The sequence below is a fragment of the Hemitrygon akajei genome, chromosome 22 (assembly GCF_048418815.1).
Source record: "Hemitrygon akajei chromosome 22, sHemAka1.3, whole genome shotgun sequence".
In the NCBI taxonomy this organism is placed as follows: domain Eukaryota; kingdom Metazoa; phylum Chordata; class Chondrichthyes; order Myliobatiformes; family Dasyatidae; genus Hemitrygon; species Hemitrygon akajei.
The window spans coordinates 13,638,121-13,662,961 of NC_133145.1; positions in this window are offsets into that span (position 1 = coordinate 13,638,121).

Genomic DNA, 24,841 nt, shown 5'->3' on the forward strand with positions numbered 1-24,841 from the left:
TGAGTGATCTTCTACAGACGGGAATGAACAAGTAACCAGCAAGAGAGCTTCTATTGATGGTACTGAACACGCAATCAGTAATTGAGCTTCTAAAGAGTTGAATGAACAGGTAATCAGTGAGTGAGGCTCTATAGACGGGAATGAACAGGGAATCAGTGAGTGAGCCTCTATAGACGGGAATGAACAGGTAATCTGTGAGTGAGCTTATATACATGGGAATGAACAGGTAATCAGTGAGTGAGCCTCTATACACGGGAATGAACAGGTAATCAGTGAGTGAGCCTCTATACACGGGAATGAACAGGGAATCAGTGAGTGAGCCTCTACACACGGGAATGAACAGGGAATCAGTGAGTCAGCCTCTATACACGGGAATGAACAGGTAATCAGTGAGTGAGCCTCTATACATGGGAATGAACAGGGAATCACTGAGTGAGCCTCTATACACGGGAATGAACAGGTAATCAGTAAATGAGCTTCTACAGACGGGAATGAACAAGTAACCAGCAAGGGAGCTTCTATAGATGGTACTGAACACGCAATCAGTAATTGAGCTTCTAAAGAGTTGAATGAACAGGTCATCAGTGAGTGAGCCTCTATGCACGGGAATGAACAGGGAATCAGTGAGTGAGCCTCTATATACGGGAATGAACAGGGAATCAGTGAGCGTGCCTCTATGCACGGGTATGAACAGGGAATCAGTGAATGAGCCTCTATACACGGGAATGAACAGGGAATCAGTCAGTGACCCCCTATACATGGGAATGAACAGGGAATCAGTGAGTGAGCCCCTATAAATGGGAATGAACAGGGAATCAGTGAGTGAGCCTCTATACACAGGAATGAACAGGTAATCAGTGAGTGAGCCTCTATACATGGGAATGAACAGGGAATCAGTGAGTGAGCCTCTAAACATGGGAATGAACAGGTAATCAGTGAGTGAGATTATATACATGGGAATGAACAGGGTATCAGTGAGTGAGCTTCTATACACGGGAATGAACAGGGAATCAGTGAGTGTGCCTCTAAAAACTTGAATGAACAGGTAATCAGTGAGTGAGCCTCTATACACGGGAATGAACAGGGAATCAGTGAGTGAGCCTCTACACACAGGAATGAACAGGGAATCAGTGAGTCAGCCTCTATACACGGGAATGAACAGGGAATCAGTGATTGAGCCTCTATACACAGGAATGAACAGGTAATCAGTGAGTGAGCCTCTATACATGGGAATGAACAGGTAATCAGTGAGTGAGCCTCTATACACGGGAATGAACAGGGAATCAGTGAGTGAGCCCCTATAAATGGGAATGAACAGGGAATCAGTGAGTGAGCCTCCATGCACGGGAATGAACAGGGAATCAGTGAGTGAGCCTCTATACACAGGAATGAACAGGTAATCAGTGACTGAGCCTCTATACACAGGAATGAACAGGTAATCAGTGAGTGAGTCTCTATACACGGGAATGAACAGGTAATCAGTGAGTGATCTTCTACAGACGGGAATGAACAAGTAACCAGCAAGAGAGCTTCTATTGATGGTACTGAACACGCAATCAGTAATTGAGCTTCTAAAGAGTTGAATGAACAGGTAATCAGTGAGTGAGGCTCTATACACGGGAATGAACAGGGAATCAGTGAGTGAGCCTCTATAGACGGGAATGAACAGGTAATCAGTGAGTGAGCTTATATACATGGGAATGAACAGGTAATCAGTGAGTGAGCCTCTATACACGGGAATAAACAGGTAATCAGTGAGTGAGCCTCTATACACGGGAATGAACAGGAATCAGTGAGTGAGCCTCTACACACGGGAATGAACAGGGAATCAGTGAGTCAGCCTCTATACACGGGAATGAACAGGTAATCAGTGAGTGAGCCTCTATACATGGGAATGAACAGGGAATCACTGAGTGAGCCTCTATACACGGGAATGAACAGGTAATCAGTGAGTGAGCCTCTATACAGGGGAATGAACAGCGAATCAGTTAGTGAGCCTCTACACACAGGAATGAACAGGGAATCAGTGAGTCAGCCTCTATACACGGGAATGAACAGGGAATCAGTGAGTGAGCTTCTATACACGGGAATGAACAGGGAATCAGTGAGTGAGCCTCTATATACGGGAATGAACAGGGAATCAGTGAGTGAGCCTTTGTACACGGGAATGAACAGGGAATCAGTGAGTGAGCCTCTATACACGGGAATGAACAGGGAATCAGTGAGTGAGCCCCTATAAATGGGAATGAACAGGGAATCAGTGAGTGAGCCTCCATGCACGGGAATGAACAGGGAATCAGTGAGTGAGCCTCTATACACAGGAATGAACAGGTAATCAGTGAGTGAGCCTCTATACATGGGAATGAACAGGGAATCAGTGAGTGAGCCTCTAAACATGGGAATGAACAGGTAATCAGTGAGTGAGCTTATATACATGGGAATAAACAGGGAATCAGTGAGTGAGCTTCTATACAGGGGAATGAACAGGGAATCAGTGAGTGTGCCTCTAAAAACTTGAATGAACAGGTAATCAGTGAGTGAGCCTCTATACACGGGAATGAACAGGGAATCAGTGAGTGAGCCTCTACACACAGGAATGAACAGGGAATCAGTGAGTCAGCCTCTATACACGGGAATGAACAGGGAATCAGTGATTGAGCCTCTATACACAGGAATGAACAGGTAATCAGTGAGTGAGCCTCTATACATGGGAATGAACAGGGAATCAGTGAGTGAGCCTCTAAACACGGGAATGAACAGGTAATCAGTGAGAGAGCTTATATACATGGGAATGAACAGGGAATCAGTGAGTGAGCTTCTATACACGGGAATGAACAGGGAATCAGTGAGTGTGCCTCTAAAAACTTGAATGAACAGGTAATCAGTGAGTGAGCCTCTACACACGGGAATGAACAGGGAATCAGTGAGTCAGCCTCTATAGACGGGAATGAACAGGGAATCAGTGAGTGAGCCTCTATACACGGGAATGAACGGGTAATCAGTGAGTGAGCCCCTATAAATGGGAATGAACAGGGAATCAGTGAGTGAGCCTCCATACACGGGAATGAACAGGTAATCAGATAATGAGCCTCCATAGACTTGAATGAACAGGTAATCAGTGAGTGAGCCTCTATACAGGGGAATGAACAGGTAATCAGTGAATGAGCCTCTATAGACTTGAATGAACAGGTAATCAGTGAGTGAGCCTCTATACACGGGAATGAACAGGTAATCAGTGAGTGAGCTTCTACAGACGGGAATGAACAAGTAACCAGCAAGAGAGCTTCTATAGATGGTACTGAACACGCAATCAGTAATTGAGCTTCTAAAGAGTTGAATGAACAGGTAATCAGTGAGTGAGCCTCTATACACGGGAATGAACAGGGAATCAGTGAGTGAGCCTCTATAAACGGGAATGAACAGGTAATCAGTGAGTGAGCTTATATACATGGGAATGAACAGGGAATCAGTGAGTGAGCTTCTATACACGGGAATGAACAGGTAATCAGTGACTGAGCCTCTATACACAGGAATGAACAGGTAATCAGTGAGTGAGCCTCTATACACGGGAATGAACAGGTAATCAGTGAGTGATCTTCTACAGACGGGAATGAACAAGTAACCAGCAAGAGAGCTTCTATTGATGGTACTGAACACGCAATCAGTAATTGAGCTTCTAAAGAGTTGAATGAACAGGTAATCAGTGAGTGAGGCTCTATACACGGGAATGAACAGGGAATCAGTGAGTGAGCCTCTATAGACGGGAATGAACAGGTAATCAGTGAGTGAGCTTATATACATGGGAATGAACAGGTAATCAGTGAGTGAGCCTCTATACACGGGAATGAACAGGTAATCAGTGAGTGAGCCTCTATACACGGGAATGAACAGGGAATCAGTGAGTGAGCCTCTACACACGGGAATGAACAGGGAATCAGTGAGTCAGCCTCTATACAGGGGAATGAACAGGTAATCAGTGAGTGAGCCTCTATACATGGGAATGAACAGGGAATCACTGAGTGAGCCTCTATACACGGGAATGAACAGGTAATCAGTAAATGAGCTTCTACAGACGGGAATGAACAAGTAACCAGCAAGGGAGCTTCTATAGATGGTACTGAACACGCAATCAGTAATTGAGCTTCTAAAGAGTTGAATGAACAGGTCATCAGTGAGTGAGCCTCTATGCACGGGAATGAACAGGGAATCAGTGAGTGAGCCTCTATATACGGAATGAACAGGGAATCAGTGAGTGTGCCTCTATGCACGGGTATGAACAGGGAATCAGTGAATGAGCCTCTATACACGGGAATGAACAGGGAATCAGTCAGTGACCCCCTATACATGGGAATGAACAGGGAATCAGTGAGTGAGCCCCTATAAATGGGAATGAACAGGGAATCAGTGAGTGAGCCTCTATACACAGGAATGAACAGGTAATCAGTGAGTGAGCCTCTATACATGGGAATGAACAGGGAATCAGTGAGTGAGCCTCTAAACATGGGAATGAACAGGTAATCAGTGAGTGAGATTATATACATGGGAATGAACAGGGTATCAGTGAGTGAGCTTCTATACACGGGAATGAACAGGGAATCAGTGAGTGTGCCTCTAAAAACTTGAATGAACAGGTAATCAGTGAGTGAGCCTCTATACACGGGAATGAACAGGGAATCAGTGAGTGAGCCTCTACACACCGGAATGAACAGGGAATCAGTGAGTCAGCCTCTATACACGGGAATGAACAGGGAATCAGTGATTGAGCCTCTATACACAGGAATGAACAGGTAATCAGTGAGTGAGCCTCTATACATGGGAATGAACAGGTAATCAGTGAGTGAGCCTCTATACACGGGAATGAACAGGGAATCAGTGAGTGAGCCCCTATAAATGGGAATGAACAGGGATTCAGTGAGTGAGCCTCCATGCACGGGAATGAACAGGGAATCAGTGAGTGAGCCTCTATACACAGGAATGAACAGGTAATCAGTGACTGAGCCTCTATACACAGGAATGAACAGGTAATCAGTGAGTGAGCCTCTATACACGGGAATGAACAGGTAATCAGTGAGTGATCTTCTACAGACGGGAATGAACAAGTAACCAGCAAGAGAGCTTCTATTGATGGTACTGAACACGCAATCAGTAATTGAGCTTCTAAAGAGTTGAATGAACAGGTAATCAGTGAGTGAGGCTCTATACAAGGGAATGAACAGGGAATCAGTGAGTGAGCCTCTATAGACGGGAATGAACAGGTAATCAGTGAGTGAGCTTATATACATGGGAATGAACAGGTAATCAGTGAGTGAGCCTCTATAGACGGGAATAAACAGGTAATCAGTGAGTGAGCCTCTATACACGGGAATGAACAGGGAATCAGTGAGTGAGCCTCTACACACGGGAATGAACAGGGAATCAGTGAGTCAGCCTCTATACACGGGAATGAACAGGTAATCAGTGAGTGAGCCTCTATACATGGGAATGAACAGGGAATCACTGAGTGAGCCTCTATACACGGGAATGAACAGGTAATCAGTGAGTGAGCCTCTATACAGGGGAATGAACAGCGAATCAGTTAGTGAGCCTCTACACACAGGAATGAACAGGGAATCAGTGAGTCAGCCTCTATACACGGGAATGAACAGGGAATCAGTGAGTGAGCTTCTATACACGGGAATGAACAGGGAATCAGTGAGTGAGCCTCTATATACGGGAATGAACAGGGAATCAGTGAGTGAGCCTTTGTACACGGGAATGAACAGGGAATCAGTGAGTGAGCCTCTATACACGGGAATGAACAGGGAATCAGTGAGTGAGCCCCTATAAATGGGAATGAACAGGGAATCAGTGAGTGAGCCTCCATGCACGGGAATGAACAGGGAATCAGTGAGTGAGCCTCTATACACAGGAATGAACAGGTAATCAGTGAGTGAGCCTCTATACATGGGAATGAACAGGGAATCAGTGAGTGAGCCTCTAAACATGGGAATGAACAGGTAATCAGTGAGTGAGCTTATATACATGGGAATAAACAGGGAATCAGTGAGTGAGCTTCTATACAGGGGAATGAACAGGGAATCAGTGAGTGTGCCTCTAAAAACTTGAATGAACAGGTAATCAGTGAGTGAGCCTCTATACACGCGAATGAACAGGGAATCAGTGAGTGAGCCTCTACACACAGGAATGAACAGGGAATCAGTGAGTCAGCCTCTATACACGGGAATGAACAGGGAATCAGTGATTGAGCCTCTATACACAGGAATGAACAGGTAATCAGTGAGTGAGCCTCTATACATGGGAATGAACAGGGAATCAGTGAGTGAGCCTCTAAACACGGGAATGAACAGGTAATCAGTGAGAGAGCTTATATACATGGGAATGAACAGGGAATCAGTGAGTGAGCTTCTATACACGGGAATGAACAGGGAATCAGTGAGTGAGCCACCATGCACGGGAATGAACAGGGAATCAGTGAGTGAGCCTCAAAACACAGGAATGAACAGGTAATCAGTGAGTGAGCCTCTATACATGGGAATGAACAGGGAATCAGTGAGTGAGCCTCTAAACACGGGAATGAACAGGTAATCAGTGAGTGAGCTTATATACATGGGAATGAACAGGGAATCAGTGAGTGAGCTTCTATACACGGGAATGAACAGGGAATCAGTGAGTGTGCCTCTAAAAACTTGAATGAACAGGTAATCAGTGAGTGAGCCTCTACACACGGGAATGAACAGGGAATCAGTGAGTCAGCCTCTATAGACGGGAATGAACAGGGAATCAGTGAGTGAGCCTCTATACACGGGAATGAACGGGTAATCAGTGAGTGAGCCCCTATAAATAGGAATGAACAGGGAATCAGTGAGTGAGCCTCCATACACGGGAATGAACAGGTAATCAGATAATGAGCCTCCATAGACTTGAATGAACAGGTAATCAGTGAGTGAGCCTCTATACAGGGGAATGAACAGGTAATCAGTGAATGAGCCTCTATAGACTTGAATGAACAGGTAATCAGTGAGTGAGCCTCTATACACGGGAATGAACAGGTAATCAGTGAGTGAGCTTCTACAGACGGGAATGAACAAGTAACCAGCAAGAGAGCTTCTATAGATGGTACTGAACACGCAATCAGTAATTGAGCTTCTAAAGAGTTGAATGAACAGGTAATCAGTGAGTGAGCCTCTATACACGGGAATGAACAGGGAATCAGTGAGTGAGCCTCTATAAACGGGAATGAACAGGTAATCAGTGAGTGAGCTTATATACATGGGAATGAACAGGGAATCAGTGAGTGAGCTTCTATACACGGGAATGAACAGGGAATCAGTGAGTGAGCCTCTACACACGGGAATGAACAGGGAATCAGTGAGTCAGCATCTATACACGGGAATGAACAGGGAATCAGTGAGTGAGCCTCTATACACGGGAATGAACAGGTAATCAGTGAGTGAGCCTCTATACATGGGAATGAACAGGGAATCACTGAGTGAGCCTCTCTACACGGGAATGAACAGGTAATCAGTGAGTGAGCTTCTACAGACGGGAATGAGCAAGTAACCAGCAAGAGAGCTTCTATAGATGGTACTGAACACGCAATCAGTAATTGAGCTTCTAAAGAGTTGAATGAACAGGTCATCAGTGAGTGAGCCTCTATGCACGGGAATGAACAGGGAATCAGTGAGTGAGCCTCTATATACGGGAATGAACAGGGAATCAGTGAATGTGCCTCTATGCACGGGTATGAACAGGGAATCAGTCAGTGACCCCCTATACATGGGAATGAACAGGGAATCAGTGAGTGAGCCCCTATAAATGGGAATGAACAGGGAATCAGTGAGTGAGCCTCCATGCACGGGAATGAACAGGGAATCAGTGAGTGAGCCTCTATACACAGGAATGAACAGGTAATCAGTGAGTGAGCCTCTATACATGGGAATGAACAGGGAATCAGTGAGTGAGCCTCTAAACATGGGAATGAACAGGTAATCAGTGAGTGAGATTATATACATGGGAATGAACAGGGTATCAGTGAGTGAGCTTCTATACACGGGAATGAACAGGGAATCAGTGAGTGTGCCTCTAAAAACTTGAATGAACAGGTAATCAGTGAGTGAGCCTCTATACACGGGAATGAACAGGGAATCAGTGAGTGAGACTCTACACACAGGAATGAACAGGGAATCAGTGAGTCAGCCTCTATACACGGGAATGAACAGGGAATCAGTGATTGAGCCTCTATACACAGGAATGAACAGGTAATCAGTGAGTGAGCCTCTATACATGGGAATGAACAGGGAATCAGTGAGTGAGCCTCTAAACACGGGAATGAACAGGTAATCAGTGAGAGAGCTTATATACATGGGAATGAACAGGGAATCAGTGAGTGAGCTTCTATACACGGGAATGAACAGGGAATCAGTGAGTGAGCCACCATGCACGGGAATGAACAGGGAATCAGTGAGTGAGCCTCAAAACACAGGAATGAACAGGTAATCAGTGAGTGAGCCTCTATACATGGGAATGAACAGGGAATCAGTGAGTGAGCCTCTAAACACGGGAATGAACAGGTAATCAGTGAGTGAGCTTATATACATGGGAATGAACAGGGAATCAGTGAGTGAGCTTCTATACACGGGAATGAACAGGGAATCAGTGAGTGTGCCTCTAAAAACTTGAATGAACAGGTAATCAGTGAGTGAGCCTCTACACACGGGAATGAACAGGGAATCAGTGAGTCAGCCTCTATAGACGGGAATGAACAGGGAATCAGTGAGTGAGCCTCTATACACGGGAATGAACGGGTAATCAGTGAGTGAGCCCCTATAAATGGGAATGAACAGGGAATCAGTGAGTGAGCCTCCATACACGGGAATGAACAGGTAATCAGATAATGAGCCTCCATAGACTTGAATGAACAGGTAATCAGTGAGTGAGCCTCCATACACGGGAATGAACAGGGAATCAGCGAGTGAGCCTCTAAACACAGGAATGAACAGGTAATCAGATAATGTGCCTCCATAGACTTTAATGAACAGGTAATCAGTGAGTGAGCCTCTATACAGGGGAATGAACAGGGAATCAGTGAGTGAACCTCTATACACGAGAATGAACAGGGAATCAGTGAGTGAGCCTGTATACACGGGAATGAACAGGTAATCAGTGAATGAGACTCTATAGACTTGAATGAACAGGTAATCAGTGAGTGAGCCTCTATACAGGGGAATGAACAGGTAATCAGTGAATGAGCCTCTATAAACTTGAATGAACAGGTAATCAGTGAGTGAGCCTCTATACACGGGAATGAACAGGTAATCAGTGAGTGAGCTTCTACAGACGGGAATGAACAAGTAACCAGCAAGAGAGCTTCTATAGATGGTAATGAACACGCAATCAGTAATTGAGCTTCTAAAGAGTTGAATGAACAGGTAATCAGTGAGTGAGCCTCTATACACGGGAATGAACAGGGAATCAGTGAGTGAGCCTCTATAGACGGGAATGAACAGGTAATCAGTGAGTGAGCTTATATACATGGGAATGAACAGGGAATCAGTGAGTGAGATTCTATACACGGGAATGAACAGGGAATCAGTGAGTGAGCCTCTATACACGGGAATGAACAGGTAATCAGTGAGTGAGCCTCTATACACGGGAATGAACAGGTAATCAGAGAGTGAGCCTCTATACATGGGAATGAACAGGGAATCACTGAGTGAGCCTCTAAACACGGGAATGAACAGGGAATCAGTCAGTGAGCCCCTATACATGGAAATGAACAGGGAATCAGTGAGTAAGCCTCCATGCACGGGAATGAACAGGGAATCAGTGAGTGAGCCTCTATACACAGGAATGAACAGGTAATCAGTGAGTGAGCATCTATACATGGGAATGAACAGGGAATCAGTGACTAAGCCTCTAAACACAGGAATGAACAGGTAATCAGTGAGTGAGCTTATATACATGGGAATGAACAGGGAATCAGTGACTGAGCCTCTAAACACGGGAATGAACAGGTAATCAGTGAGTGAGCTTATATACATGGGAATGAACAGGGAATCAGTGAGAGGGCTTCTAGACACGGGAATGAACAGGGAATCAGTGAGTGTGCCTCTAAAAACTTGAATGAACAGGTAATCAGTGAGTGAGCCTCTACACACGGGAATGAACAGGGAATCAGTGAGTCAGCCTCTATACACGGGAATGAACAGGGAATCAGTGAGTGAGCCTCTATACACGGGAATGAACAGGTAATCAGAGAGTGAGCCTCTGTACATGGGAATGAACAGGGAATCAGTGAGTGAGCCTCTATACACGGGAATGAACAGGTAATCAGTAAATGAGCTTCTACAGACGGGAATGAACAAGTAACCAGCAAGGGAGCTTCTATAGATGGTACTGAACACGCAATCAGTAATTGAGCTTCTAAAGAGTTAAATGAACAGGTAATCAGTGAGTGAGCCTCTATACACGGGAATGAACAGGGAATCAGTTTGTGAGCCTATATATACGGGAATGAACAGGTAATCAGTGAGTGAGCCTCTATACATGGGAATGAACAGGTAATCTTTGAGTGAGCCTCTATCCACGGGAATGTACAGGTAATCAGTGAGTCAGCCTCTATACACGGGAATGAACAGGTAATCAGTGAGTGAGCCTCTATACACGGGAATGAACAGCTAATCAGTGAATGAGCCTCTATAGACTTGAATGAACAGGTAATCAGTGAGTGAGCCTCTATACACGGGAATGAACAGGGAATCAGTGAGTGAGCCCCTATAAATGGGAATGAACAGGGAATCAGTGAGTGAGCCTCCATGCACGGGAATGAACAGGGAATCAGTGAGTGAGCCTCTATACATGGGAATGAACAGGGAATCAGTGAGTGAGCCTCTAAACATGGGAATGAACAGGGAATCAGTGAGTGAGCCTCTACACACGGGAATGAACAGGGAATCAGTGAGTCAGCCTCTATACACGGGAATGAACAGGTAATCAGTGAGTGAGCCTCTATACATGGGAATGAACAGGGAATCAGTGAGTGAGCCTCTAAACACGGGAATGAACAGGTAATCAGTGAGAGAGCTTATATACATGGGAATGAACAGGGAATCAGTGAGTGAGCTTCTATACACGGGAATGAACAGGGAATCAGTGAGTGAGCCTCCATGCACGGGAATGAACAGGGAATCAGTGAGTGAGCCTCAAAACACAGGAATGAACAGGTAATCAGTGAGTGAGCCTCTATACATGGGAATGAACAGGGAATCAGTGAGTGAGCCTCTAAACACGGGAATGAACAGGTAATCAGTGAGTGAGCTTATATACATGGGAATGAACAGGGAATCAGTGAGTGAGCCTCCATACACGGGAATGAACAGGGAATCAGCGAGTGAGCCTCTATACACAGGAATGAACAGGTAATCAGATAATGAGCCTCCATAGACTTGAATGAACAGGTAATCAGTGAATGAGCCTCTATACACGGGAATGAACAGGGAATCAGTCAGTGAGCCCCTATACATGGGAATGAACAGGGAATAAGTGAGTGAGACTCCATGCACGGGAATGAACAGGGAATCAGTGACTGAGCCTCTAAACACGGGAATGAACAGGTAATCAGTGAGTGAGCTTATATACATGGGAATGAACAGGGAATCAGTGAGAGAGCTTCTATACACGGGAATGAACAGGGAATCAGTGAGTGAGCCTCTATACACGGGAATGAACAGGGAATCAGTGAGTCAGCCTCTATAGACGGGAATGAACAGGGAATCAGTGAGTGAGCCTCTATACACGGGAATGAACAGGGAATCAGTGAGTCAGCCTCTATGCACGGGTATGAACAGGGAATCAGTGAGTGTGCCTCTAAAAACTTGAATGAACAGGTAATCAGTGAGTGAGCCTCTATACACGGGAATGAACAGGGAATCAGTGAGTCAGCCTCTATAGACGGGAATGAACAGGGAATCAGTGAGTGAACCTCTATACACGGGAATGAACAGGTAATCAGTGAGTGAGCCCCTATAAATGGGAATGAACAGGTAATCAGTGAGTGAGCCTCTACACACGGGAATGAACAGGGAATCAGTGAGTGAGCCTCTATACACGGGAATGAACAGGGAATCAGTGAGTCAGCCTCTATACACGGGAATGAACAGGGAATCAGTGAGTGAGCCTCTAAACACGGGAATGAACAGGTAATCAGTGAGTGAGCTTATATACATGGGAATGAACAGGGAATCAGTGAGTGAGCTTCTATACACGGGAATGAACAGGGAATCAGTGAGTGTGCCTCTAAAAACTTGAATGAACAGGTAATCAGTGAGTGAGCTTCTACAGACGGGAATGAACAAGTAACCAGCAAGGGAGCTTCTATAGATGGTACTGAACACGCAATCAGTAATTGAGCTTCTAAAGAGTTGAATGAACAGGTAATCAGTGAGTGAGCCTCTATACACGGGAATGAACAGGGAATCAGTGAGTGAGCCTATATATACGGGAATGAACAGGTAATCAGTGAGTGAGCCTCTATACATGGGAATGAACAGGTAATCTGTGAGTGAGCCTCTATACACGGGAATGTACAGGTAATCAGTGAGTCAGCCTCTATACACGGGAATGAACAGGTAATCAGTGAGTGAGCCTCTATACACGGGAATGAACAGGTAATCAGTGAATGAGCCTCTATAGACTTGAATGAACAGGTAATCAGTGAGTGAGCCTCTATACAGGGGAATGAACAGGGAATCAGTGAGTGAGCCTCTCTACACGGGAATGAACAGGTAATCAGTGAGTGAGCTTCTACAGACGGGAATGAGCAAGTAACCAGCAAGAGAGCTTCTATAGATGGTACTGAACACGCAATCAGTAATTGAGCTTCTAAAGAGTTGAATGAACAGGTAATCAGTGAGTGAGCCTCTATACATGGGAATGAACAGGGAATCAGTGAGTGAGCCTCTATAGACGGGAATGAACAGGGAATCAGTGAGTGAGCCTCTATACATGGGAATGAACAGGGAATCAGTGAGTGAGCTTCTATACACGGGAATGAACAGGGAATCAGTGAGTGAGCCTCTATATACGGGAATGTACAGGTAATCAGTGAGTCAGCCTCTATACACGGGAATGAACAGGTAATCAGTGAGTGAGCCTCTATACACGGGAATGAACAGGTAATCAGTGAATGAGCCTCTACAGACTTGAATGAACAGGTAATCAGTGAGTGAGCCTCTATACAGGGGAATGAACAGGGAATCAGTGAGTGAGCCTCTCTACACGGGAATGAACAGGTAATCAGTGAGTGAGCTTCTACAGACGGGAATGACCAAGTAACCAGCAAGAGAGCTTCTATAGATGGTACTGAACACGCAATCAGTAATTGAGCTTCTAAAGAGTTGAATGAACAGGTAATCAGTGAGTGAGACTCTAAACATGGGAATGAACAGGTAATCAGTGAGTGAGCTTCTATACACGGGAATGAACAGGGAATCAGTGAGTGTGCCTCTAAAAACTTGAATGAACAGGTAATCACTGAGTGAGCCTCTATACACGGGAATGAACAGGGAATCAGTGAGTGAGCCTCTACACACGGGAATGAACAGGGAATCAGTGAGTCAGCCTCTATACACAGGAATGAACAGGTAATCAGTGAGTGAGCCTCTATACATGGGAATGAACAGGGAATCAGTGAGTGAGCCTCTAAACACGGGAATGAACAGGTAATCTGTGAGTGAGCTTATATACATGGGAATGAACAGGGAATCAGTGAGTGAGCTTCTATGCACGAGTATGAACAGGGAATCAGTGAGTGAGCCTCCATGCACGGGAATGAACAGGGAATCAGTGAGTGAGCCTCTATACACAAGAATGAACAGGTAATCAGTGAGTGAGCCTCTATACATGGGAATGAACAGGGAATCAGTGAGTGAGCCTCTATACACAGGAATGAACAGGTAATCAGTGAGTGAGCCTCTACACACGGGAATGAACAGGGAATCAGTGAGTCAGCCTCTATACACGGGAATGAACAGGTAATTAGTGAGTGAGCCTCTATACATGGGAATGAACAGGGAATCAGTGAGTGAGCCTCTATACACGGGAATGAACAGGTAATCTGTGAGTGAACCTCTATACACGGGAATGTACAGGTAATCAGTGAGTTAGCCTCTATATACGGGAATGAACAGGTAATCAGTGAGAGAGCCTCTATACACGGGAATGAACAGGTAATCAGTGAGAGAGCCTCTATACACGGGAATGAACAGGTAATCAGTGAATGAGCCTCTATAGACTTGAATGAACAGGTAATCAGTGAGTGAGCATCTATACACGGGAATGAACAGGTAATCAGTGAGTGAGCCTCTATACACGGGAATGAACAGGGAATCAGTGAGTGAGCCTCTGTACACGGGAATGAACAGGGAGTCAGTGAGTGAGCCTCTATACACGGGAATGAACAGGGAATCAGTGAGTGAGCCTCTATAGACTTGAATGAACAGGTAATCAGTGAGTGAGCATCTATACACGGGAATGAATAGGGAATCAGTGAGTGAGCCTCTATAGACTTGAATGAACAGGTAATCAGTGTGTGAGCCTCTATAGACTTGAATGAACAGGTAATCAGTGAGTGAGTTTTTCATGGTAATGAACAGGGAATCAGTGAGTGAACTACTACAGGCAGAAATGAACAGGTAATCTGTGAGTGAGCTTTTCACGGGAATGAACAGGGAATCAGTGAGCAAGCTTCTACAGACAGGAATGAACATGTGACTTATGAGTGATCTTTGACAGACAGGACTCAACAGGTATTCAGAGAGTGAGCATCAACAACCAGGAATGAACAAGTAATCAGTGAATGAGCTTCTACGGATGGGAAAAAAAACGGGTAATCAGCGAGTGACGTTCTGCAGACTGTAATCAGTGAATGAGCAACTTACGGGAATGAACAGGCAATCAATGAGTGAGCTCTACAGACAGGAATGAACAAGTAATCTGTGAATTAGCTTCTACAGACGGGAATGAACAGGTAATCAATGAGCGAGCTTTGACATAAAGGAATGAACAGACAGTGAGTGAGATACTTACAGGAATGAACAAATAATCAGTGAGTGAGCTGCTACATATGGAAATGAACAGGTAATCAGATAGTGAGCTTCTATACACGCGGTAAACGGGAAATCAACGAGTGAGCAACTGATGGGAATGAACAGGTAATCAGTGAGTGAAATTCTGAAGATAGGAATGAACCGTTAATCAGTGAACAAGCTCTGCAGACAAGAATCAACAAGTGATCAGTGAGTGAGCTTCGATAAACAGGAATGAACAGGTATTCAGTGAAACAACACACAGAAATTGCCGATGGAACGCAGCAGGCCAGGCAGCATTTATAGGAAGAAGTACAGTTGGCGTTTCAGGTCCAGACCCTTCATCAGGACTAACGGAAAAAAAGATAGTAAGAGATTTGAAAGTGGGAGGGGGAGGCGGAGACCCAAAATGAGGGGGAGGGATGAAGCTAAGAACTGGGAAGTTGATTGGCAAAAGGGATACAAGACTGAAGAAGGGGGAGTATCATAGGACAGAAGGCCTTGGGAGAAAGAAAGGAGGAGAGGAGTACCAGAGTGTTGGGTCTCACCAATATATAAAAGGCCATCTCCAACGAGATCCCACCACCAAGCATATCTTTCCCTCCCCCCCACTTTCCGCTTTCCGCATTGATCACTCCCTATGCAACTCCCTTGTCCATTCGTCCCCCCCATCCCTTCCCAATGATCTCCCTCCTGGTAAATATCCTTTTAAGTGGAACAAGTGCTACACATGCCCTTACACTTCCTTCCTCACCACCATTCAGGGCCCCAGACAGTCCTTCCAGGTGAGGCGACACTTAATCTGTGAGTTTGCTGGTATGATATACTGTGTCTGGTGCTCCCGGTGTGGCCTTGTATATATTGGTGAGACCCGACGCAGAACTGGGAGACTGTTTCGCTGAACACCTACACTCTGTTTGCCAGAGAAAGCAGGATCTCCCAGTGGCCACACATTTTAATTCCATGTCCCATTCCCATTCTGATATGAGTCCCGAGAAAGCAACTTACGGGAATAAACAGGTAATCAGTGAGAGAGCGCTACAGACAGGAATGAACAAGTAATGTGTCAGTGAGCTTCTATAGACAGAAATGAACAGGTAATATGTGAGGTACCTTCTATAGATAGGAATGAACAGGTAATCAGCGAGTGAGTTTCTATAGATGGGAATGATCAGAGAGTGAGGTGCCACAGACAGGAATGAACAGGTAATCAGCAAGAGAGCTCTACAGACTGAAATCAACAAGTAAACAGTGAATGAGCTTCTACATACGGGAATGAACAGGTAAGCAGCGAGTCAGCTTCTATAGACATGAATGAACCAGTAACCGGAGAGTGAGCTTCTACAGACGATAACGAACAGGTATTCCAGGGACTAAAGGACAAATAATGACCTGGCAATTGGAATCACTGCTTTTTTCTACCTCACACTAGTGTCTTGGGATGTTAGTATCATGCTGAGAGACAGATTGAGGTTCACTTACAACATTTATGGTGGCACAGTGGCTCAGGGGCACAGCTACTAGAGCTGCTGCCTCTCAGCTTCACTGACCTGGGTTAATCCTCGGCTGCCTAGCGTCTTCATGTTTTCAATGTGACAATGCGGGTTTCCTCAGGATACTCCTGTTTCCCATTTACATCCCAAAGGCAACTGGATTGCTGGGTTAATTGCCCCTAGCATAGAAGTAAGTGGTGGAATCTGGGGCAACTCATGAGAATAGTATGTATGAGAATAAAATAGGATTTGTGTGATGGGTGTTTGGTAGTCAGCATGGATTCAATGGATCAAAGAACCTATTTCCATTCCGTATGATGACAATTCTGTGACTCAATAAAAATGAACATCACACAGCAACAGCAGTTACAGGAGAGTTCAGTGCCTGTGTAGGAGCAATGTGGCACATGTGTTGAAATGTTCTATCGTGCGCTGTCTTATCCATGACTGAACAGATACAAACCTTCAAGGTGCAGGCAGGGCTGAGGGAGAGTGACAGCCTGGTCACTTACTGTACCTCTAGACTAACAAATGAAGTTCTTGTGGACTAGACTGCCCAGACATTAACACAAGGTCAAGGTGATTACCTTCATCACTCTCTACGACTCCAAATGGGGAATAACCCTACGTACACTGGATGAGGACAGAACTATATTCAGGGCCATACACGCTTAATACGCAAGAAATCGTTCCCATTCCTCCATTATAATCTGCTTCAAACTAATACTAAAGCCAACAATTTCATGTTTTATGTGGAGAATCATTTTGGTGCTAAGCAGAATGGAACCACTTAATCAGCATCTATACATGATAAATACCAAAAGGTCAAAGGCAGCAGGTACATGGAAGATTCAATAAGGAAATGGGTGAAATGCTTCATAATTATTTATTCAAGAATCAGAACATCACAGGCATTTATTGTCCATTTGTAATTCCCTTGCTAAGATGGGGTTTGTCATCTACAGGTACGGCAGCCAGCTCTTCAGTGCAGCTAAGATGGCAGTTCCAGGGTTTAGAATGAACAACGATGAAGGTCTGGTGATATAATCCCAGGTCAGGATAGTATGTGACCTGAAGGGGAACCTGCAGAGATTTGTAGTTCTGTGAGGGAAGATATTTATCCACAACACAGCTCTGAAGAAACCCTTTATCCTGAGACCAAGACTCCAGTTCCAGATTTGGAAACAACCTCTCAACATTCCCCAACTCCCTGAGACTGAATAGACACACACGGAATAGGCCACAGTATTTTACTATTGTATTTCCCTCATTTTTTTAACTGTGAAACTGCTGTACAAATTCCCTCAACTGTAATCCCAAAGTGGGGTAGAGAATTAAACAAGAAATATAGGAGCTTGTCAGTGATGATGGGGGAGGGGGAGAGTTTCAGCCTACGTAGAGAATGGAAGAATAATAATGTCAAAGGAAACATGGATGGGAATTGAAGATAACATTGAACAGTACAGAAAAGAAACAGGCCATAAGAAGACATAGGAGTAAAATTAAACCATTTGACCCACAGAATTCACTCCACCATTTAATCATCGCTGATTTATTTTCCCTCTCAACCCTATTCTCTTGCATTCTCCTCATAACCTTTGATTCCCTTACTAATCAAGAACCTATCAACCTCAGCTTTATGTATACTCAATAAGTTGTCCTCCACAGTCATCTGTGGCAATGAATTTCAAAGATTCAGCACCCTCAAGCAAACCCTCCAGTCTGAAAAAAAAATAAAAGATATCCTTTTATTCAGAGTGCCCCTGGTCCTCGACTTCTCTTCCCACTATTGGAAACATCCTTCACATGTTCACTTTGTCTAGGCCTGGGACTCCCAACCTTGCTTAATAGTATTGGTCCATGGCATAAAAAACAGTTGTGAAGCCCTGGTCTATGCCTTTCAATATTCGGTATGATTCAATAAGATCTCCCCTCATTTTTCTAAACTCCAGTGCTTATAGGCCTACAGCCATCAAATGCTCCTCATACATTAAGCCTTTCAATCCTGGGATCATTCTCAGAATTTTCCTCTGGATCCTCTCCAATGTCAGCATTCCTTTTTAGATGTTTGAGCAAAACAGATCAAAAATACTCCAGATGTGGTCTGGATAATGCCTTGTAAACACTCAGCTTCATGTCCTTGCTTTTATATTGTAGTCCTCTTGAAATGAAAGCTAACATTGCATTTGTCTTCCTTACCACTGACTCAATCTGCAAATTAACCTCAAGGGAATCCCACACAAGGACTGTCAAGTCCCTTTGCAACTTCGATTTCTGAATTTGCAAAGCTTTAGATACTTCTATCAAAGTACATGACCATATACTTCCCTACACTGCATTCCATCTGCCACTTCTTTGCCCATTCTCTTAATCTGTCCAAATCCTTCTACAGACTCCCTGCTTCCACGCACTGCCTGCCCCTCCACCTATCTTTGTATCATCCACAAACTTGTTCTTCAGCCCATGATGTCGTGCCAAATACAATGCCCAATTATACAGAATTACTTCTATCTGCACATGGTCAATATGTCTCCATCCACAACATATTCATGCACTTATCTAAAAGCTTCTTAAATGCCACCATTACATCTGCTTCCATCACTCGTTCCAGACACCTACAACTTCATGTGTAAGCTACCTTGCCCTGCAAATCTCCTTTAAACTTACAAATAAGAGAAAATCTGCAAATGCTGGAAATCTATGCAACACGCACAAAATGCTGGAGGAACTCAGTAGGCCAGGCAGCATCAAAGGGAAAAAGTACAGTCGACGTTTCGGGCCGAGACCCTTCAAACTTACTCCCTCTTACCTTCAATGCATTTCATATGGTATCTGACATTTCTACCATGGGAAAAGATTGCGACTCTCTACCCTATTCATGCTTATCATAATTTTATGAACTTCTGTCAGGTTCCTCCTCAGTCTCTTCTCCGATGCTCCAGAGAAAACATCCCAAATTTATGTAACCTCTCCTTATAGTTCATACCCTCTAAGCCTGACAACATTCCAGTAAACTTCTTCTGTACCCTTTCCTAAGCTCCCACGTGCTAACCCTACTGAAAACTTACACATTCTTAAAGTTTCTTAGAACAGCACGTTCTGAAGATAACTGGTAAACAAGCTTAACTAAATCTGATATTGTGTAATGATTTACATTAACAGATAGATACTTTATTGATCCCAAAGGAAATAACAGTGTCACAGTAGCATGGTAAGTGCACAGATATACAAATATTAGAAAGAAGAAAATTTTCTTAAAAATTAACTCAAACAGTCTAACAGAAGGGGTTCATCACTTCACCGGCTATAGGATGACTCATTATAGAGCCTAATGGCTGTGGGTAAGAATGACCTCATATAGCGCTCACTGGAGCAGCGCAGTTGTCTTAGTCTATTACTAAAAGTGGTCCTCTGTTCAGCCAAGGTGCCATGCAGAGGGTGAGAAACATTTTCCAAAATTGCCAGGGTTTTCTGTAGGGTCTTTTGTTCTACCACGGCCTCCAGTGATTCATATAACAGAGCCAGCCTTTCTAATTAGTTCATTGAGCCTGTTGGCATCACCTGTGTTGATGCCATTGCCCCAGCGCGCCACCACATAGAAGATTATACTGGTGACAAAAGACTGATAAAACATATATAGGAAGGGCCTGCGTATTCCAAAGATCCTCAGTCTCCTCAGGAAGTAGAGGCGACTCTGGTGCTTCTTGAACACAGCCTCTGTGTGGTATTCCACTCATGTCTGTCATCCTGGTGCACCCCCAGTTACAGTACTAGTAGGTCTTCACTACATCCACATCCTCACCATCAATAGTAACAGTGTGCAGTGCAGGCTTAGTCTTCCTCAAGTCCATTACCATTTCTTTTGTCTTACTGATGTTGAGCTGCAGATGATACAGCTTGCACCATTTGATAATCCTCCACCTGGGCCCTGTATTCATCCTCCTGTCCTCCCAAAGACAACATAAATGATATCTTTGTGAAGGAAACTCCAAATAACAGCAATCATAATATAATTTCAGTTTTACACTTGTTTGAGGAATAAAGGAGGGGACCAAGATTATTCTTTTAAATTTAGATAAGGGAAATTCTGAGATTATGTAAGGAAAACTAGCTGAAATTAAATACCAAATCAGTTAAGGGTCAACTAGGAGCAGTGACAGACATTTAAATTGACCTTTCAAAATATACAGAAAAGATAATGTACATTGCAATGTAAAGCAACAACCAAACGGATGGGTCGACCATCCAAAGTTAAACAAATAAAAAAAATACCAAACAGATGACACGTCATATTATTCTACAGAATATTAAAAAGCAGCATGGATGACTGAAAGTTTTATTAAAAAGGAAAAATTAGGTAGCAGTTAAACTGGCCAGAAATGTTAAAAAGAAACAAAAGTTAACATATTGAGCATCAATCTGATACAAAGTGAGTCTGGGGTATTTTACAGAAAAATCAGGAGATGGCAGAAGAATTAAACAGTTATTTTACATCAGTTTTCACTACAGAGTATTAAAGTAACATCTGAAGAGTAGATGTAAATTGTGAATTGGTTGGGAATAAGGAACTCAGTTAATAACATTCACCAGGGCTGTGGGCTGACAGTTTCTTGTGTCTTGATGGACTTTATCCTTGATTCTTAAAAGAAGTGGCTAGTGAGATAGCTGACCATGTTGGTTTTAATATTCCAACATTCTCTAGCTTCAGACGCATTTCCATTTAATTAAAAAATAGCAAATTTATCAGAAAGGAAAGAAGACAGAAAGCAGGAACCAACAGGCCAGTTGGCTGAACATCTGCCATAGAGAAAACGTTAGAAGTTAAAATCAAACACTGGAGAACAGGGAACTTGAAAATGTGAAGTAACTGGGTGAAGTTGACAGATTTTTGTGAAGGGGTCCCATTTACTTTGAAGTAACATTTGCAACAGATAACTGCTGGATGTACTGAGATTTCCTGAAGGTGTTCAACAAGGTGTTATGTCATAGGTGAGTGCAGAGATTAAAAAGCACGGATTAGAAGGGACTGTATTGATGGCAATAGAAGACAGTCTGGATGACAGGAAATAAGAAATTTGGTAAAATGGGCTCATTTTTCTGTTAGGCATATGTAACAAATGCTGTGTTACAGGGATGTGTTTGGAGTTGCTACCTTTTACTGTTTATTTAAGTGATTGAATGAAAGCATCAAAGGTATGGCTGCTGACACAAAGGTGGATGGAGAGGTAAATTGCAAAGAGGGCATTGGGAGGCTACAAAGAAATACAGATGGGTTAGGTGAGTATGCAAAGATCTGACCAACTTAGTATCAGGTAAAAAAAAAAGCCAAATTATCCATTTTTGATAGAAAAAGTTTAAAGAACTTTGAAACGGTCAGAGCTGCAGAACTCAAAAGACACAGAGAGAGTGAGGTATCCTAGTACATGTTGCACAAAAAGTCTAGACAACAAGCAACCACAATAGACAATAAGACCATAAGACGTAAGGTATAAGGATTAGGCTATTTAACCCATTGAGTCTGCTCCACTGTTTCATCATGGCTGATTTATTATCCTTCTTAACCTCATTCTCCTGCTTTCTCCCCATAACCTTTGAAACTCTTACTAATCATGAACTTATCAGCCTTCACTTTAAATATACCCAATGATTTGGCCTCCACAGCTGTCTATAGCAATGAAATCCACAGATTCACTACCCTCTAGCTAAAGAAGTCCCTCCTCCTTTCTGTTCTGAAGGGCTATCCCTCTATTCTGAGGCTATGCCCTCTGGTCCTAGACACCTCATGATAGGAAATATCCTCTCCACATCCACTCTATCTAGGCCTTTCAATATTCAATAGATTTCAATAGATCTTACCTCATTCTTCAAAGTTCCAGTGAGTACAGGCCCACACCCATCAAACACACCTCATATATTTCCAGGTTTTTGATGGACTTTAGATTTGGGGCTTGTTATTGCTTGCATGCTCAGTTGCAGGGAGCTGATACTTTTGCTGAGGCAGGTGGGGGGGAGAAGGAGGGGAATGTTTATGTTTTGCCGCTGCTTTTGTATGGGAGGGTGGAGGGGGGCTTTGGGGTTGCAATATTTTCCTGTTATGCTGTCCAAGTTGCATGCCATCTTGGACAATGACTCCCATCCGCTCCATAATGTACTGGTTAGGCACAGGAGTACATTCAGCCAGAGACTCATTCCACCGAGATGTAACACTGAACGGCATAGGAAGTCATTCCTGCCTGTGGCCATCAAACTTTACAACTCCTCCCTCAGAGTGTCAGACACCCTGAGCCAATAGGCTGGTCCTGGACTTATTCCCACTTGGCATGATTAACTTATTATTATTTAATTATTTATAACCATATATAACCATATAACAATCACAGCACGGAAACAGGCCATTCCGGCCCTCCTAGTCCGGAAATTCCCCCTCATGTTACCCTTAAACTTTTGCCCCCTAAGTCTCAAATCATGTCCTCTCATTTGAATCTCCCCTACTCTCAATGGAAACAGCCTATTCATGTCAACTCTATCTATCCCTCTCAAAATTTTAAATACCTCGATCAAATCCCCCCTCAACCTTCTACGCTCCAATGAATAGAGACCTAACTTGTTCAACCTTTCTCTCTAACTTAAGTGCTGAAACCCAGGTAACATCCTAGTAAATCGTCTCTGCGCTCTCTCTAATTTATTGATATCTTTCCTATAATTCGGTGACCAGAACTGTACACAATATTCCAAATTTGGCCTAACCAATGCCTTGTACAATTTTAACATTACATCCCAACTTCTGTACTCAATGCTCTGATTTATAAAGGCCAGCGTTCCAAAAGCCTTCTTCACCACCCTATCTACATGAGACTCCACCTTCAGGGAACTATGCACTGTTATTCCTAGATCTCTCTGTTCCACTGCATTCCTCAATACCCTACCATTTACCCTGTATGTTCTATTTGGATTATTCCTGCCAAAATGTAGAACCTCACACTTCTCAGCATTAAACTCCATCTGCCAACGTTCAGCCCATTCTTCTAACCGGCATAAATCTCCCTGCAAGTTTTGAAAACCCACCTCATTATCCACAACACCTCCTATCTTAGTATCATCGGCATACTTACTAATCCAATTTACCACCCCATCATCCAGATCATTTATGTATATTACAAACAACATTGGGCCCAAAACAGATCCCTGAGGCACCCCGCTAGTCACCGGCCTCCATCCCGATAAACAATTATCCACCACTACTCTCTGGCATCTCCCATCTAGCCACTGTTGAATCCATTTTATTACTCCAGCATTAATACCTAATGACTGAACCTTCTTAACTAACCTTCCATGTGGAACTTTGTCAAAGGCCTTGCTGAAGTCCATATAGACTACATCCACTGCCTTACCCTCGTCAACATTCCTCGTAACTTCTTCAAAAAATTCAATAAGGTTTGTCAAACATGACCTTCCACGCACAAATCCATGCTGGCTACTCCTAATCAGATCCTGTCTATCCAGATAATTATAAATACTATCTCTAAGAATACTTTCCATTAATTTACCCACCACTGATGTCAAACTGACAGGTCTATAATTGCCAGGCTTACTTCTAGAACCCTTTTTAAACAATGGAACCACATGAGCAATACGCCAATCGTCCGGCACAATCCCCGTTTCTAATGACATCTGAAAGATCTCCGTCAGAGCTCCTGCTATCTCTACACAAACTTCCCTCAAGGTCCTGGGGAATATCCTGTCAGGACCCAGAGATTTTAAATTTCTTAAAAGCGCCAGTACTTCCACCTCTTTAATTGTCATAGGTTCCATAACTTCCTTAATTGTTTCCCACACCTTACCCAATTCAATATCCTTCTCCTTAGTGAATACCAAAGAGAAGAAATTGTTCAAAATCTCTCCCATCTCCCTCGGCTCCACACATAGCTGACCACCCTGATTCCCTAAGGGACCAATTTTATCCCTCACTATCCTCTTGCTTTTAATATAACTGTAGAAACCTTTCGGATTTACTTCCACCTTATTTGCCAAACCAAACTCGTATCTTCTTTTAGCTTTTCTAATCTCTTTCTTAAGATTCCTTTTACATTCTTTATATTCCTCGAGCAATTCCTTTACTCCATGCTGCCTATATCTATTGTAGACATCCCTCTTTTTCCGAACCAAGTTTCTAATATCCCTTGAAAGCCATGGCGCTTTCAAACCTTTAACCTTTCCTTTCAACCTAACAAGAACATAAAGATTCTGTACCCTCATAATTTCACC